Source organism: Ursus arctos, unplaced genomic scaffold (assembly GCF_023065955.2).
Source record: "Ursus arctos isolate Adak ecotype North America unplaced genomic scaffold, UrsArc2.0 scaffold_24, whole genome shotgun sequence".
NCBI lineage: Eukaryota > Metazoa > Chordata > Mammalia > Carnivora > Ursidae > Ursus > Ursus arctos.
The window spans coordinates 37,783,397-37,800,025 of NW_026622919.1; the positions used below are offsets into that span (position 1 = coordinate 37,783,397).

Here is a 16,629-nt window from a genome sequence, read left to right on the forward strand (position 1 = left end):
AAGAATCCTTTGCCAGTAAAGCAGTGATTTTTAGCCTTCAGGGAATATCGGAATCATCTGATGAGCTTTAACCAACACGGATACTCTGTGCTCTGTGTCCCAGAGATCCCAAATCGGTGCGTCTGGGGTAGGGCACAACACCGTAATTTCCAAAAGTCCCCCACATAATCCGAATGTGCAGGCGAGGTTGAGACTAGTGGCAGACGCGTACTGTGGATCCTGGCTCTATCGCCTGCTGGCAGGATGCCTTTGGGCGTCTCCCTGTCCTTTCTAACCCTCATCGCTCATCCAGAGAATAGCCATCACCATAAGGGCGACCTAAGAACTAAATGATATTATCCACCCTCTCTGGTATACAGAAAATGCGTAATAAAGTTTGTAGCTTTTTTTTTTTAGCATGTGGGTTATGAATTACTGCTACTTAGCATAACAAAGGCCTCTCCTTGACTCCTGAGTCAGTACAGACCTTTGCAAGAGTGCAGATCAAAAAAAGTGGCAGAATAAAATGTATGCCTTTCATCTGGATTGTTCCGTTCAGTGCCTTTGGTGTCTCAGAAAGTAATTATTCAGAAGAAACTGAGGCAGCGCCTCGTGGAGTAAACAGAAGTCAACTGAGTGGAGGTTTTCCAAACAAACATACTGAACATTCTGACTCCCCCTGTGACTTGCTGTGCAGCCTCCAATGAACATCTTAACCTCTCTGAGCCTTAGTTTCCTTTTCTGGATGATATATAGTAGCGATGACTTGAATAGCATTGTCAAAAGGATTAAATGAGTCCAGGAGGCTTGGCTCTGGGTAGGAGCCCTGTGGTCGGGTCAGCTCGCATGAGCGCATGGGTACAGCGGCCGCGTCTGCAAAATGGAGCTAAGAGGACGGAGCCTCTGGAACGTCATGAGGACTTATTGCGGCAGTGTCTGTGTCCGGGCTCTGGATCAATGAGCGCAGCCTTTATTCCCGTGATCCCGGCTCATCCCTGACTCTGCGGGGTGCTAGTCCCAATGCCAGAGCCAGATGTCCAGTCTCTGGAGAAGTTCAGAGTGAGTCGGGGAAAGTGAGAAGACAGGAGGTATCTCGTTCCAGACACCGCTCCCAGGGGACTCCCCAAGAGCGTGGAGTGAGGAGCCCGGGGCAAACCTAGGTGCTTCAGCCCCAGGAGATAGAGCTCGGTCCCTCACAATGGGCAGTGCTGACTTCAGTAGCAGGGGGCATGGCTCACAGCCCCCCGGGGGCCCTTATCGATCACGTGGTCCCACAACCACTCCCCTTTTACAGATCAAAGAGAGGGAGTAACTGATCTCAGGCCACAAAGCAACCCTAGTGTGGAGCACGTTGAGGACCCCACCCCTCCCCCACTGGGACAGGTAGCATCTCTAAGAACACACCTGCATGCCTAAATCCTAGAAGGTAGGAGGATAGGACCTTCCCTCCTTGCCCCACATCTGTTCCTCCTTCTCTCTCCTGAAGGCAACTCCTTTCTGTGAGGAGGGGACAGGCACCGTCGTCTGCATAGGGCGGCTCTGCTCCGGCCCACAGACTTACCCCCCCCACCCCCCCCACCCCCGATCCTCACGCACCTACAAGGCCATTTGAAGGTGAAAACACCGGAGCTGAATGAGGCTAAATGGCTTGTCCAAAGTCGAGGGACAGCTGTTAAGGACAGAACCAAGGCCTGGACTCCAATGTTCATGTTCCAGGTTTGTATGTAAAAAGAAAAGACTTTTTAGAGAGACCACACAGTGCCGACTGGGCCATCATCGGCTACCATGTGGGGGACTTGTACTGGCGATCAAGATACCGCCCCGCTGTAGGATAAGCTTCTTGACCTTGGCCACACCCCTTCTGAAATTGGGGCCTTGATGTTCTCATTCATAGAACGGGAGGATTTCCCAGATGACTTCCAAGATTCCTTCCCGACCTGACGAGCTGGGTGATCTCGGTCTGGGTCCTCTGCCCATTGGCTCAGGCCTCCCTTTTCCACTGTAGACTGATATTCCCATTAACTCAGCCCCCTTACAGCTAATGAACTTCTCAGCTGAGGAGGAATTAATAGCCTACTCACACTAATGGCCACCGCTTCACAAACACCTACTATCTGCTATACGTAGCCCTGATCCTAAAGTACCCTGCAAAATCAGTCCCAATACCTCCATTTCACAGACGAAGCTGCTATCCTAAGACAGCAAGGGGTTAGCCCGCAGTTACACCATTCGTAAGGGATGGCGGCAGGTTCCACGTTACCCACTCTACCAACTACTGCTTGCCGTCTCTGACCTCATCTCCTAAACATTCCCCCCATTCTTTTCCCCTGGATTCTGAGCTTTTTCCTCCCTCCTCAAGACATTTATTCTTAAATAAGGAAAGCATTTGGCCAGTCAGGCAAGGTTCCACCCCGCTTTCCCAACGACAGCACCCCCAGCTCCAGGAAAGGGGAAAAATAGCAAGGAGAGAAAGGTGTTTGAAAACATTCTCGTTCACATAATTACTATATTTAGCAGGGTATCCCCTGGAGACTAATTTAATGCATAAATACATGTATATATAGCAATCACTAAGTATCACAGGGTTTGCTGAATCTCTATTCAAAAAAAAAAAAAAACACCCAAAAATTCAGAAACAACAACTGTGCCAAAGACAGGAGCAAGTGGAGACAAGGGTTTTCTTTTTTAGCTCCTTGGCCTGATTCTTCCTGCTGCATGGGAGGGGAGAACAGGGAGCCAAAGAGAGTGAATGAGAGAGAATTCTGAGGGAGAGCAATGTATGAGTTCTCTAAAGGATAGGGCAGGAAGAAAGCGGGGATCATGTGTGCCCACTGAAGAAGGGGTATCTCGATCCTAGCAGCGGGGGCCCCCGGAAGCAGAGGTATCACAGGTGGTGGGGACAGATATCATACTGTGTGCTGCACTGGGTGCTGTGCTGGACGTCATGGCTGCAGCCCACAAGGTCTAGAAAATGCCATCCGCACTTTGAGGATCCGTGGGAGAGATTTCCAGCCTGGAGAATCTGGGGCAGCTTCACAGAGGAGGTGAGACTCGAGTGGGGCCTTGAGAAAGGGGGAAGATAGGTAGAAAGGAGAGAGAGGGACGTTGTAGGGTATGAGGGACAATGTGGCCAGAAGGGTGGTGGAGGGACTGTGAAGGACACCCTCGGAGATGGTGCGTTGAATTCTTTGGTTGGAGACAAGGGTCCCTGTTGAATCACACTGAGGGCAAGTTCGAAAGAGATTGTCAGGAGACTGTAAAGATGCCTCATTTATTGATGAAGGAGTGGAGGTGTGTCGTGTAGACAATGGAAAAACACGGGGAAGTACATGCTTCATTGGACAAGCACTTGGGAGAGCAGCTGTTGGGGGAGGTCAGGCAAGAGGAAATGGGATCTGAATCAGAGCGGCGTCCAGGGATGGGGAAGAAATGAACAAGGAGAAAGAAATCGTTGAGGAAGAATGATCAAAACTCAGCAACTGGCTGTCTGTGGTGGAGGGCGCAGGACAGAGAGAACGGGAACCACGCTCCAAGTCCTTATGGGAGGTTGATAGAGACTCCCTTGGGGAAAAGCTGGTCAGCAGATCTCCGGGTTGTCCCCAGCTGGGGGAGCCGCTGCCTTTTCTCAAGGGAAAGGGGGTGCTTGGGCCAAGAAGTGTGCACTCAGCTGCAGCCTCCTATCTGATGAGCACTGAGCGTGCACTTTGCACGAGGTGCCGCGCTAAGCGTGTTACACACATCTGCTCCATGAACACTCGCCACGAGTCTGTGAGACATGTTATTTTCTTGATTTCACAGGTGAAGAAGTTGAGGTGCAGGGAGGGTCAATAAAATTGCCCAATATTAGTCCGCCGAGCAATTGATCTGACTCCAGTGTTTGTGAACTTAGCCGTGAGGGATGATGGTAGGAAAAGCGTGGTCTGGGAGTCAGAGAGACCAGAGTTCCAATCCCGGTCACACCAGTTACAGCTCTAAGACATTGGTCAAGTTAATGCCCTCAATTTCCTTGCCCATCAAATTGGTCTAATGATACGTGCTTCGTCTACCACAGAGGGCTGTCCCGGGAGAAATAAACAATGGCATGATGTATTTGAAATTGCTCTGTACGTGGTGATGCGTTGCTGGAATGTGATGTATGACAGACACGAGCCCCTGAAATTGGCCACAAAGTACCTGATGCTATGATTTAGAGAGCTTGCTCTGTGACCGTGGCCGAGTTTCTTGACCACTCTGGATCTCCGTTTTCTTATCTACAGAGGGAGCGCCCTTCTGAGGAGTAAGATCAAAACAGAAGTTAGGATTTTCTCTACATTTCTGCCTTTCCCATTTCCCCCATCTCAGCGATCCCCCCGTTGCACATGACGCAGACACAATAAACACCCCCGCTTCCCTGACCCATCCCTGCCGTCATCAGATCTTAGCCGTTCTGTCACCAAAGGACAGCTCTATCCTCTCCACTCGCTGCCGTCACCACCACCACCCTCATCCGGCCCCATCTGCCATATTCTCGGCCTGGGTTGCAGCCATGACCTCCTACTGATCTTGCTCAGATCTTTTTGCCCCTCGCCTATCCACTGCACACCACAAGCCAGAGTAACCCTTTTGTTATTTATTTTAAGATTTTATTTATTTGAGAGACAGAGAGAATGAGTGGGGGGAGGGGCAGAAGGAGAAGCAGCAGACTCCCCGCAGAGCAGAGAGGCTGACATGGGGCTGTATTCCAGGACCCCGGGATCATGACCTGACCTGAAGGCAGACGCTTAACCCACTGAGCCACCCAGACCCCCCAACCCTTTAAAGACCACAAATATACACGTATCATTATTTTGCTGAAGACACTTCCATAACCACCCGTTACCCTTAAAGTCAGTTTCTAAACTCTAGCCACAGCTCACAGGGCCCTCCGTGGCCTGGGTGCTGGCTTCCTCTGCAGTTGGCTCTTGGGCTGACCTCTGTTCTCGTGCAGCACACTTCAGCCACCGCCTTGACCTTCTCTTAGTTCCTCCTAATGCCATTCTCCTTCCTGCCTTACGACCTCTGTACACGCTCTTCCGTCCACCTAGAACATTTCCCTCATGTTCTCCACCTAGTCACTCCTGTTCAGCCTTCAGGAGCTGGCTTCGCAGTCCTGTCCTTTGCAGAGCCTTCCCTCACTCCCCCACACTCGTCCAGGTCACCTTGTCGCACGCTCTCGGATATCCTTGTTCTCTTTCTCCCCCTATTTGGCACAGCGCCATTGATTTAATCATACGTGTGAACATCTGTTTAACAGCTATTTTCCCCACTGGACTATGAGTTCCATGGAGTCAGGGTCTAGCTTTGTCTGTCTGTTTGCTGTGGCATCTCAGTGCCCGGGCCTGGAGGTACTCAGCAGATAGTTGGTACTCAGCAGAGAGCTGCCCAGTGCTGGGAAAGATGTCAGATGGAAACACGAAGCACAAAGGCTGAAATGAAGTCTACATCCAGCCCATTGTTCTCTCTCCTTTCCCTCTGTGGCTCTGGGCCAAGATGGGATCCCAGGTTGTCAGGGACAAGGGTAGGTTATGTCACATCTCTTTCCAAGGTGGTTTTCTTGTGACGTTCCTGGAATCTCGAGTGAGGAGGACAGCAGGCATGCCAGGAGCCTGGGAGAATGACAGCATGAGCTTCGCATGCCTCTCCCCTGGCTTTCGTCTCTAGGCTATGGAGAGAAGCAGCCCATGTGCTTTTGAGAATACTTCTGGATCCCAGGGCTTCTATCTTCATGGAAGGAAGAGACCACAAGGATGGGCTCAGGGGCTTGGCCAGATGTCAGGGCATCGACGATGTAAACTGCTAAAATGAGAGCCTCCTAGGGATGCACCAGGCGCACGGCTTGTTATCCTGACTCCGTACCTCTCCAGAAGGGTCAGGCCTCCCGGCCCCTCGCACCAGAATACAATGACCCCTTGAATTTGTCTGGCTCGTCACTTTCCTCATCCTGCTAGAGCCCAGCAGGCAAGCAGTTAATGGGGTTAGGCGTTACTCAGCAAGAACTGTCCCAGATTGTTACCCCATTGTCTTGATGTGTAAATGGAGGGACAGAGAGCCAAGCCACCCACTGATAACAGAGACTTAACCACGTGGAAGAAAAAACACCAAAAAAAAAAAACCCCTTACTCTGCTCACAGGCCCCTTCCTGGAGTAGTATCTGCTGCAGAAGCTAAATGCATGAAAAGAGGTCTCCCTGGAGGGAAAGCGAAGTGCTTGATTTAATAGCACAAGGACACCAAGCCTCCTAGGAGTACCCACTCTTCTGAGAGAAGAGCAACCCGGGAGGACCCAAGTCACCGTGGGCGTTTGCTGAACTCCACGTTGGCACAGCCTCTACGGTCCGCCTCTGACCTGCCGCGTCTCCCTGGATTACAGATGGCTTGCGACTCTCTACGGGAGCGCGGTGCACGCACAAGGCGGGGCACGCTCGTGAGCGTACAGCCTGCTGAGTTCTCGTGGCGTGAGCACCTCCGCGGGACCGACGCCCAAGTCCAGAATCAGAGCATCGTCCGCACCAGCGAAGCACCCACCCCCATGCTTGTTTCCCGTTACTACACCCCTCCACAAGTATCGCCACTGTCCTGACGCCTAACAGCATAGATTAGTTTGTTCTAATACTTTTTTATCACAATAGGGTCATATGGCACGTACACTTTCGTATGAGACTTGTCCATATCGTTGCGATAGTTGCGGGCCATTCATTCTGGCTGTGGCGTGGCGCTCCGCTGTATTGATTAGAACACAATTTATCTATCCATTCTATACTCTTGGTCATTGTGGCATTTCCCAGGCTGTGGCTTTTAGGAAGAGCGCTGCTGTGAATCACCTTATGCCTTTCTGTTGGGTATATATACCTGGGAGTAAAACAACTATGTCATCGGGTAGCCATATGTTAAGCTTTAGCAAATACTGCCAGTTTTCCAGAAACAGTTGTACCAATTTACACTCCTACCGGCAGCATGTGAGAGTTCCGTTATTTTTTGTTATTCTTTTCTTTTTTAAATTATTCTCTAGTTATTTGTGGGTATATCCAGAAAGAGATCGTTACCGTGTCAAATACTCTAGTCCTTTATTCTTGTGAATCATTAAACCACCCTCTAAATTATAATAGGGGATGATTCTGACTCCTAAAATTGCACTGCACAAACAGAATTTGATCCCCTCACTAACTCTTGCTCATCCTTCGTGAAGCTGGTCAAGTACCACCCCCTCTAATAGGAGCCTGGGCTGGGCGAGGCACCCCTCCTTTTTTCGCTTCCGTCCCACCAGATGGCTCTCCTCGTCCTTCTTACTCATTTTGTAGGCACCTGTCTTTGCCCATCAGTCGATCAGACAGTGGCATTCTTGAGGGGAGGTACTGTGTCTTAATTGTCTCTACCTTCAGTACTTAACCCTGTATAGAGCACAAGGTAGCCTTTCAGAAAATGTGGAATGAATGACTGAATCTTTCTACTAGTTGGTAAGATTATTGAGGGCAGAGGTCAAGACTTCTACCTCTCTTGTATTACCCCAGTGGATCAATTAGGCACACAGTAGGCACTTAATAGAGGCTTGCTGCAATGAATTGGCATGAATTGCAAACCAACAGCTCCATTTGCTCAAGGGAAAGACCCTTGAGAACCACAAGAGCAGGGCTGGGCAGACAAGACTCTCTGGCTGGATTTTGGTAACATTTGGATCTTACTTCCTGCTGGCTTTTCTCCTATCATTCAAGAGGGAGAGTGAGGTGATTCAGACTCACATCTCACCCACGCACAGAGCTGACTTTGCCCCACTTTCAGCCTGGCTCGGGCTCTGATCTCCCAAGATCTGAAGTTCGGCAGCCAGAGTTCCAGTGATGGAAATAAAGACCAACCCACCTCCTCCACCCCCAAACCCTCGGGAGCAGATTCACAAGAGAGGGCTCTTGCTGTTGGCTCATACTCGGCCTGTCCCTCCTCTGTCACATGTCATTCTCTAGAGCTAGAAAGCAGAGCATGGATCCATGGTGGTCCTTCCTGGGCTCCAGAGAGCTAACAGGGAAGCCATGACATCTTGGGCAGACTGCGACCCAATGCTGACACCACTATTCCTGCTATTACCTGACTGCCAACGCTGTGAGACATCTGGTCCAAACCATGGTGCCCACGATCTGCTGAGGACTTGGAGAACAGCACATTTTCAATGCTCTAGTTAAGCTGGCATCAAGCTTCTCATCAAGGGGGCTGTAAGCTCAGTGAAAAGGAAATGTGTAATGAAAGTTCAGTAGATACCTTGTCCCCGTGTAAGAGGGGATTATTTCTACCAAAAATTTGATAGAAAGTAATTATGACCTGCTTTCCTCGAAGACGGAGAAATGGCCATTTCTGAACCTTACCTCCAGCCAGAAGCAAAACAATTTCTGTTAGGAAGACACACAATAGTAATAACAAACATAATCCATAATCTTTTTTTATGCTCAAAGGAATGCTATAGGAAGATGCATTTTAATGCAACAAAAATAATAAATATTTTAAATGGTGGCCCAGGAGTCATTAGCAGGGCTTTGTATTTTCACAGAGGCTTATTTTCACGTTTTAATTCTGTGTATCTTTAAATAAGTCAACTCCCTTTCGGGGCCTTGGGTTCTGCGTTTATGAATGGCCCCCTCCACATCTGATAGGTTGAGAATGTACAAGACTAAGGTTTCGTAGCTCCTTAACAGGAACTAACCGTAATAAAATAACCACTCTTCATTAAATATAAAGTATTACACTTAGACCCAAAGAAACAAGGGCACATGTATTCATTCAACCAATATTTATGTATGCCTACTATGTGCTCGGTGCTGGGACACAGAAGTCCACACCCCGACCCTGCTTATACTGAGCTCAAGGTACAGTAAGGATGACAGGTGCTAACAAAACAGATACAAGAGTACACTGGGTACAGAGTGCCACACACTCTCTTGGGGGAGACAGGAAAAGATTTTCAGAGGAGGGAACCTTGAGTAGTCATGGAGGAGAAGTAGGCATTGCCAGGAAGAGAAAAGAGAAAGAAAATGGACGTTTGTAGCTCAACAGAGAACAGACGTATCATGACTTCAGGGTCCCGCATGGGGAAAGCAAATTACTTGTGGAATCCAGCCAAATCTAAAGCCAGAATGAGCCAACAAGGCGATGTGCTTGCAGCAAGAAAACCTTCGAGCGGGCTCCTGTCCATCTCCGCTGCACGCTGCCCAGACCGTCTCACCAGCTCCCCGACTTCGCGCCATTCCATCACCTTCCCTAGATCTCAGGTTCTCATCAGTAAGGGGAGAGGCTGGCCTGAGGTGGCCTGGAAGCCCTAACTACCCGCCTTGTCTGTAGGCCCACAATGACAACGCACCAAGGGCTGTCCCGAGAAAAAAAAGAAGAGCTTTTAAAGCTTGAAAGACTTGGCAACTCTCTACCCACCGACGGAAATAATGAATGCCTCAACAAAACCAATTTTACAGAAAAATACAGCCGCAGAGCAACTCCTTTGAAAGAAGCATGACTCAAAATTTACGAGAGAACTTTATAGATGACCCGTTTTAGACGGTAGGAAGTGTCTGTTTGGAAGATGTCCGACGTCCCTGCTGGGAGGCTCCCTCTCTTGATGTCCAGGCTGCCCCCGCACAGGCCCCCGAGGAGCCTCGGCACTGGCTTACCTTCCTCGCCATGGTCAGAGAGACCCTCACTAGAGCAGAGAAGGGAAACCAAACCAAGTTCAGTCTTGGAAAGGCATCCTGCTGTCTTTATTTACTCCAGTAATTAAAGCAATGAGAAAGAAAACCAGAAGCAGAAGTCGAGGAAGCTCGTCCCCTAGAGAAGTCTGGCTTTGCAACTGTGAAATGTAGACCAGATGCAGCAGGGCAGTAGGGAGGGGGACCCGCTCCTTTTGTCAACTCCTGGGAGTGGAGGAAAGCCGAGTGCACACTAGGACCTTATTATGGTACCAAGTCCCCCTCACGGCTCTGCAACAGGTGAAATCAGTTCCAGGCTAAAGCAGACTGTGTGAAAGCAGACAGCTGGAACCCAAACTCATATAGGAAAAGAGGGTTTTGATCTCTTCCTGAGAATGGGCATTTTTAAGGAAGGCTGGAAAGCCAAAAAATCCAAAGAGCCTGTCTGGAAATGGGAAGGAAGGGGAGGGGCATGCCCCTCCAAGGGAAAGAGGAAGGCAACAAGAGGAGGCTAAACTCGAAAGTCACCTACCCTACAGTGTTGCAGAGGTCCACTCTGACCCAAGGCCCCTCCTGGGTTAGCCAGCTTCAGCCCCAACAGTATTTGATCTCTGATGAATGCAAGACTCTGAACACATGCAACCCAGTGCCTTTGCTTGTGCTGGAGGTTTTACCCCCCCTCCCCGAAGCATCTCAATCTCTTCTCCCTCCCCCACCTGCAAGTTCTTGTATGGGAGGGTGTGTGTGTGTGTGCGTGCGCGCACACACACACACACACACCCCTGCATCCAAATCAGTTTCATAAAAATCAAAAGCCTAGCCAAAATGCCACCTCCTCCATGAAACCCTTTTGGCTCTCCCTTGCTCAGAGAGTCCATTGGCCTTCTACTATAGAGGTTCATGTCTTACAGCCATTTGTGAATGCGCTTTATCTCCCCATCAGCTTGTAAACTCCCCGCAGGCAAGAGCCCTATCTTGTTTATCTCTATTCCTCACACTGCCCACAGCACTACCTGGCCCAAAGGGGGTCTTTATAAATATCTGTTGAATTAATTATTCTCCTTAGCCAAAAGTCTTTGGGTGGAAAGGAGCTGGGGGGGTGGTTCTTATTGGGCCTTGGACAAAGCTCTGAAAATACAAAATGAAAAACGTAGGCCTGCTTTCACGGAGCTCAAGGACATAAAGGGATATTGACAATGCAGTATGGTCAATGAAGAACGGCAAAGGGGCCAGTCACGCCATCGGGAGCAAGGGCCGCCCAGAAGAGCATTTTAGAGGGGTGACCTTGAAGTTCCACCGTCAGAGCTCATCGGAACCCTTGCTGGCAGCAGGAGGAATGATTTACAACATGCCCCATCCTCTGACCAGGCATGGAGACCACAGCCCTCCAAAGGAACCAGGTCTCTGCCACTGGACGGAGGGCAAAGGCAGAAGAAACTCTGGAGAGCATCCAAACCTCTTGGGGGCTTGATTAATTGCTTTAATTAGCAGCCTGTAACCATTAAGGCAAGTGGCATGGATGGTAATAACGCAAGAAGGGGACCCAAGATTAGGTGTAAACAACTGTAGCGCCGGACCCAGTGGCTGGGCCCTCCTGTCTGAAGCTGGTCCTGGAGCCAGAGAAGAGAAATACGCGGGGCGTGATCAAAGGCGGACCAGTGCTGATTAGCACGGAACGTCTTACCTTGTCAACACCAGCTCCCAGGGCGAATGAAGTGCCTACAAAACGAATGTGCGCCTGGAAAATCTCCAGAGTGGATTTTATTCTTACCCAAATGTTACCCAGTATTTTAATTAACCTGGGCTTATTGTTCTAATTACTTGAGTTTTATACCGTGAATTGCTGTTCGGGACTGGTGACGATCAGTAAACACAATTACCGTGTATATTTCCAGCAAAGCTTTGCCCTTAAAATTTTATTTAAAAAATAATAATTAGCAACATAAATCTTTAATTTCCAGTTCACTGGGGCTAACAGACTGAGTAGGATGGAAGGGAAAGCTTTCTTAGAATATCAAGAGCTGGTCTTAATAGCCTCCCAGCATCCAATACCTTAATGGGTTTACTTCACTTTGAGAAATATCAGGTGCAAAAGTTAGGGATGCAAAACTCTGCCGCAATATATCACTGAGTGAGAAAAAAATAACACGTAACAGAATGTAGGTAACAATAGCATTTTTTAATAATAAAAAAAACACTGCGTGAATGTGTGTGTTTGAGTGCATGTGCTTAAAATATAAATGGAAGGATATATATATATATATACTGCACCAATCTGTTAACGCTGGTTAGTTACCCTTGGAGAGCAGGACTGGAGGGACTAGGGAGGTAGGAGGGATTCTTTGTTTTTATTTTATACGCTTCAGTGTTGAAGTCGGAATTTTATAATAGAAGTATTACCTTTACAATTAACATATCTTGTAAAATCTGAAAATCATCACTCCTCGAATGAGCCAAGGGCACAGCGGCACGAAGAGTCAGGCGCAGGGAGCCCATGGACGCAGGGCGGCTGCAGCTATGCGAGCCTATGGTCCTAGAGCACCCTCTTTGGTTGTCACAGCAGCATCTTGTAGAACCTGGATCTCTCTTCCTGCCTCCCTGACTTCTGCTTCTGGATCCTGCTCCAACACCTTGCAAACCCTTCTTAGCTTCTCCATCCCTTTTGTCAGGACACATGCTGGCTCCCTGATCCCTAGGCCGTCTCCGTCTTCGCCCTTGGACTCCATCTTGGTGTTTACCTTGATCTTCCAACATGAGCCTTTTCTAACCACCTGTGCCTCCGCCCAGTCATCATCCAGCAGGCATGCCCTCACCACTTCCCCCCCACCCAGAGGTCCTCCCTGTGGGCTCCTGACTCAGTCTAGTGTTTAATGATACATATTTTTGATTGAACATGACCCTGAAACACAAGCTAATTACTTATTTTTAGGGTTCAGCTTAAGAAAACTAACCTTGCCAATGCAGAAGAGAAACTGAGGAGGTCAGACTTGAGAAATACTGCTTCTAATGGGGTACATCCCCGAGAGATTCCTAAGGATGGTTTTTATTTGCCTGATCTTTACCTTATGCCCCATGTGGGAATCTAACCCCCACCTAAGATGTAATTCCTGAGAGCTACGTTTCATGAGATGCACCTGAAATGGAAAGAGGTTTAAATGTCACTCTCCCCCCTTGTTCGAAGGGTAGTTGATACTGTGTGCAGAGGTCCTGCCTTATTCACTCACCCAGAATGTATTGATTCATTCTTAGAAAGTGTTCATTCCCCCACTATGGGCAGGTGGAATGCATTTAAGCTGCTGGGGTGAAGTAGAAAGCGTCCCTGCTAGGGGCACCTGGGTCCCTCAGTTGGTTAAACATCCGCCTTCGGCTCAGGTCATGATCCCAGGGTCCTGGGATAGAGCCCCGCATCGGGCTCCTTGCTCGAGGGGAACCTGCTTCTCGCTGTCCTCCCAGCTCAGTGCTCTCTCTCTCTCTCTAATAAATAAATAAAATCTTCCAAAAAAGAAAGGATCCCTGCTTTCAAAGAGCTCAGAGTCCACCACGTGAACCAATGTTGGGGTTCCAGCTACAGGGGTGAAGTCAGACATGGGTACCAGGTACCGTGGGGGCACCAGCTAGCCCTGGACACTAACAAGCTTCCAGACAGCACTAAAGGAAATGCTGCCATGACGGGCACCATCTGTGGTCAAAGAGCCCATTGTCCAGTGAGAGAGAGAGAAAATCCTGCAAGAGAATGTGAAAGCATCGCCAGGGTGTCCAGAGACAGAGAGACTGGCTGTTGGGGTAGCCGTAGATGGCCTGACGGAAAGGGCCAATCGAATACTCTTGAAGAATGGAAGACTGTGTGCCATACTGAACAGGAGCGGGAGGCGACGGATGCTCCAGGCAGAGGGAGGAGCTGGTGCAAAGGCATTCTGTATCCCGGGACCGGTCAACAGTTGAAGATGCCTGGAACTTGGAGTGTGTGCTGGAGGTTGGTGGCTGGGGATAGCGGGCCCCAGGGTGAAGGGCCCTGGAGGCCCGGCCAAGGAATCTGCACTGTATTTTGCAGATAGCTGAGGGACTCCTGAGAATATCAAGCAGGGGAGAGGCGGTTCGAGTAACTATTTTAGAGCCACCTTTCTGGTGCCGATGGAGAAGATTAGAAAGTCTGACGTAGTAAAGCCTGAGAGTGAATTACCTCATTAGCTTAGATTCTCCCAGAAAAAACCCACATCAGGTTACATTCTCGGAGAGGGAAGGGAAAGAAAACCGATCCAACTGATGAAGCCCTTCCGCTGTGCCAAGCTGGGTGTCGGACACCTGTCCGCTCTCCCAGAGCACAGAACGACACCACAGGAGGGGAGGGCACATTTTGCAGAGGAGGCAAAGATCAGGTGATTCACAAGCTCACACACATAGAAAGGGAGTCGGGAGTCGAACCCAAGTCAAAGCCAGCACTCTGCCACGGTTTGTTCCCGGCCTTGGCTCCCTTGTTCAAGGGTCAGGATGATAAGGGCGTGGAACACACTGTAGGGGTCATTGTGGAGACGGCGCTCCTTATGTTGCTCGGTGCATCAAGGCTTAAGTGCACGGTCATCAATGCCTCAGGGATTTGTGATGAATTCCTTTGGAAATGTAATGCCAAGGAAAGATTTTCTTTCTTAGGATCATGTGTTTTCTTAGAAGATGAGAATCATTGAATCCGTCCTCTTGGCTTGTTATCAGGAAGCTCCAAACTCGGCCTGAAACTCAGTGGCTATCTCAGCCAAAGTAATTAGAATATATGCTTTCCCGACCTTTTATATACTTTGTTGGAATTTTCTATTTTATTGTATCCGTATACGTTGTTTTAAGATATCTCAAAGCTTCTTGGAATACAAAAGGAGACTATATAAGGACAATACAAAATGTGCCCTATACCTGATCTGGCTTTTCTTTTGGCCTTTACTCTAAACAAATTTCAGAATAATTTCTATAATGGGCAAGGCCCATGATGCCTCCTTCCCCGGGTTTCATTTCTTTTTTTTTTTTTTTAAGATTTTATTTATTTATTCGACAGAGAGAGAGACAGCCAGCGATGGAGGGAACACAAGCAGGGGGAGTGGGAGAGGAAGAAGCAGGCTCCCAGCAGAGGAGCCTGATGTGGGGCTCGATCCCATAACGCCAGGATCACGCCCTGAGCCGAAGGCAGACGCTTAACCGCTGTGCCACCCAGGCGCCCCCCCGGGTTCCATTTCTGATGCGTGCTCAGCAACATTGCTCTCCATGATGACATTCTGCAAGTTTCTGGTGTATACTCTATGTGTTTGTTTAATCATTCACTTAGTATCCGCTAGGTATAGGCACTGTGTGGTTACATACTCTGTCACATTTAATCTCTCTAACATTCAAGGTAGTTGCTATTACCCCCATTGTACAGATGGGGAAACCGAGGCACAGAGCACTTAAATGACTAGCCCAGGGTCACACAGATAGTAAGGAATGGAAATGAGATTTAAACTGAGGTCTCTCTGATACCAAAGCCTGTTTACTTTTCCCTCTGCTGTAGGAGTTCTGATTTCCTTAATCCTTGAGTGATCACGCAAGATTGTATGTCTCCTGCAACCTCCCCGTCTCCCTATCTGGTGAGCTCCCCCAATTAATAAAAAGAAGAAAAGGAAGAAAGATCTGGTCCAGGCTGTATAGACAGGACTAAACATCCAGACTGGCTATTTTCCTGACCTAAAGTAAGTGCTTTCAAAGCATAAAAATAGAATCTCTCTTTTCCATTTATCTTTGTCCTTAAGAATCACAGAGTGGAGACTATGTCAGACCCCCTGACTTGTCTATTTTGTAAAAAAAAAAAAAAAAAAAAAAAAAAAAAAAAAAAAAATTTTTTTTAATCTTTTCCACCAAGCTCCTCTGCTTTTTATGAGGCCCAGTAATGAAAACTCAGTGTGCAAATCCTAACATCAAATCCGTGTTACATAATAAAACCCCGCCTCCCAGCCCTCTCCAGAAGGGCAGATTTCAGTGAGAATATTTCAGAGCTGAAGTAGTAGAAATTCCTCTGTATGCTGATGGCGATTTTACTGTCTCCCTGTCCACCTGGGGGCAGAACTGTAGACTCTTATCTGGAATCCACATCTCAAAAAGTCCAAGTTCCTGGAAATAGATCTGCTCAGCCAAGAAGGACTATGTCCTTGGGAAAGCCCGGCCCACATGGATAACACTGTCAGAGAGTCACCCCCCTCCCCATGGTTTGGGATGCAAGGAAAGAGAAAGGAAAAAGAAAGAAATTAATACTCTCGTGTCCAAAACGGTGCTGCGTGCTTACCATGCTAACTGCATTAATCCTCACCAGAGCCTTTCAACAAGGTTTCAGTGAGGAAACTGCGGGGTAACATGGCCCAACATCATGACAACTGGCAAACACTGGGGCCACAAAGCCGAGCCAGCATCTAGCTTCAGAACCCATTACTTTTCCTCCTCATGACCTTGCGACCCGCATCTAACCGCAGATGAAGCAAACCCTGAATAATCCACAAAGCAAAACACGTCTTCAATGAGCGAAGTCCCCACAGGAAGGGTTCAGCAACGACAGCTGTCTCCACCTTCTGTTTGCCGAAGTCCTACTAGCAATCCCTCCGCAGAGACTCCCAGGCCAGAGCAATCTCCGCCACCATCCCGTGTGGTGTCTCAGGATGGCTCTCTCCCTCTTAGCTATTCTGACCCACATAGAGGCAAGTCTCTTTCTCCCTGGATTCAGCCAGGAAACAATTGGAATACTTCAAACAGCATACGTAATAGACAAGTACAAGGGAGAAAATATGAGAGCAGAGAATCCATCAGCTTCACAGGGAAGGGATTTCTTAACAATTGTCACACGGAAGCCTTCCCTTCCAGGTATCCACATGTCACAATAACTAGAAGGGTTTTGAGGTCTGGACTCTGTGAAGAAAACACAGGGATTTGTTGAGAATGATGAAGTCTATACTCCCATGACAAAAAAG

At 48.6% G+C, this 16,629-nt stretch overlaps 1 protein-coding gene across 1 annotated transcript in view; it reads left to right on the top strand.

Moving 5' to 3' along the window:
• Positions 1–16,629, top strand: part of ASIC2 (acid sensing ion channel subunit 2) — a 987,213-nt gene that overhangs the window by 688,738 nt on the left and 281,846 nt on the right. The gene's annotated exons all lie outside the window — the stretch shown is intronic.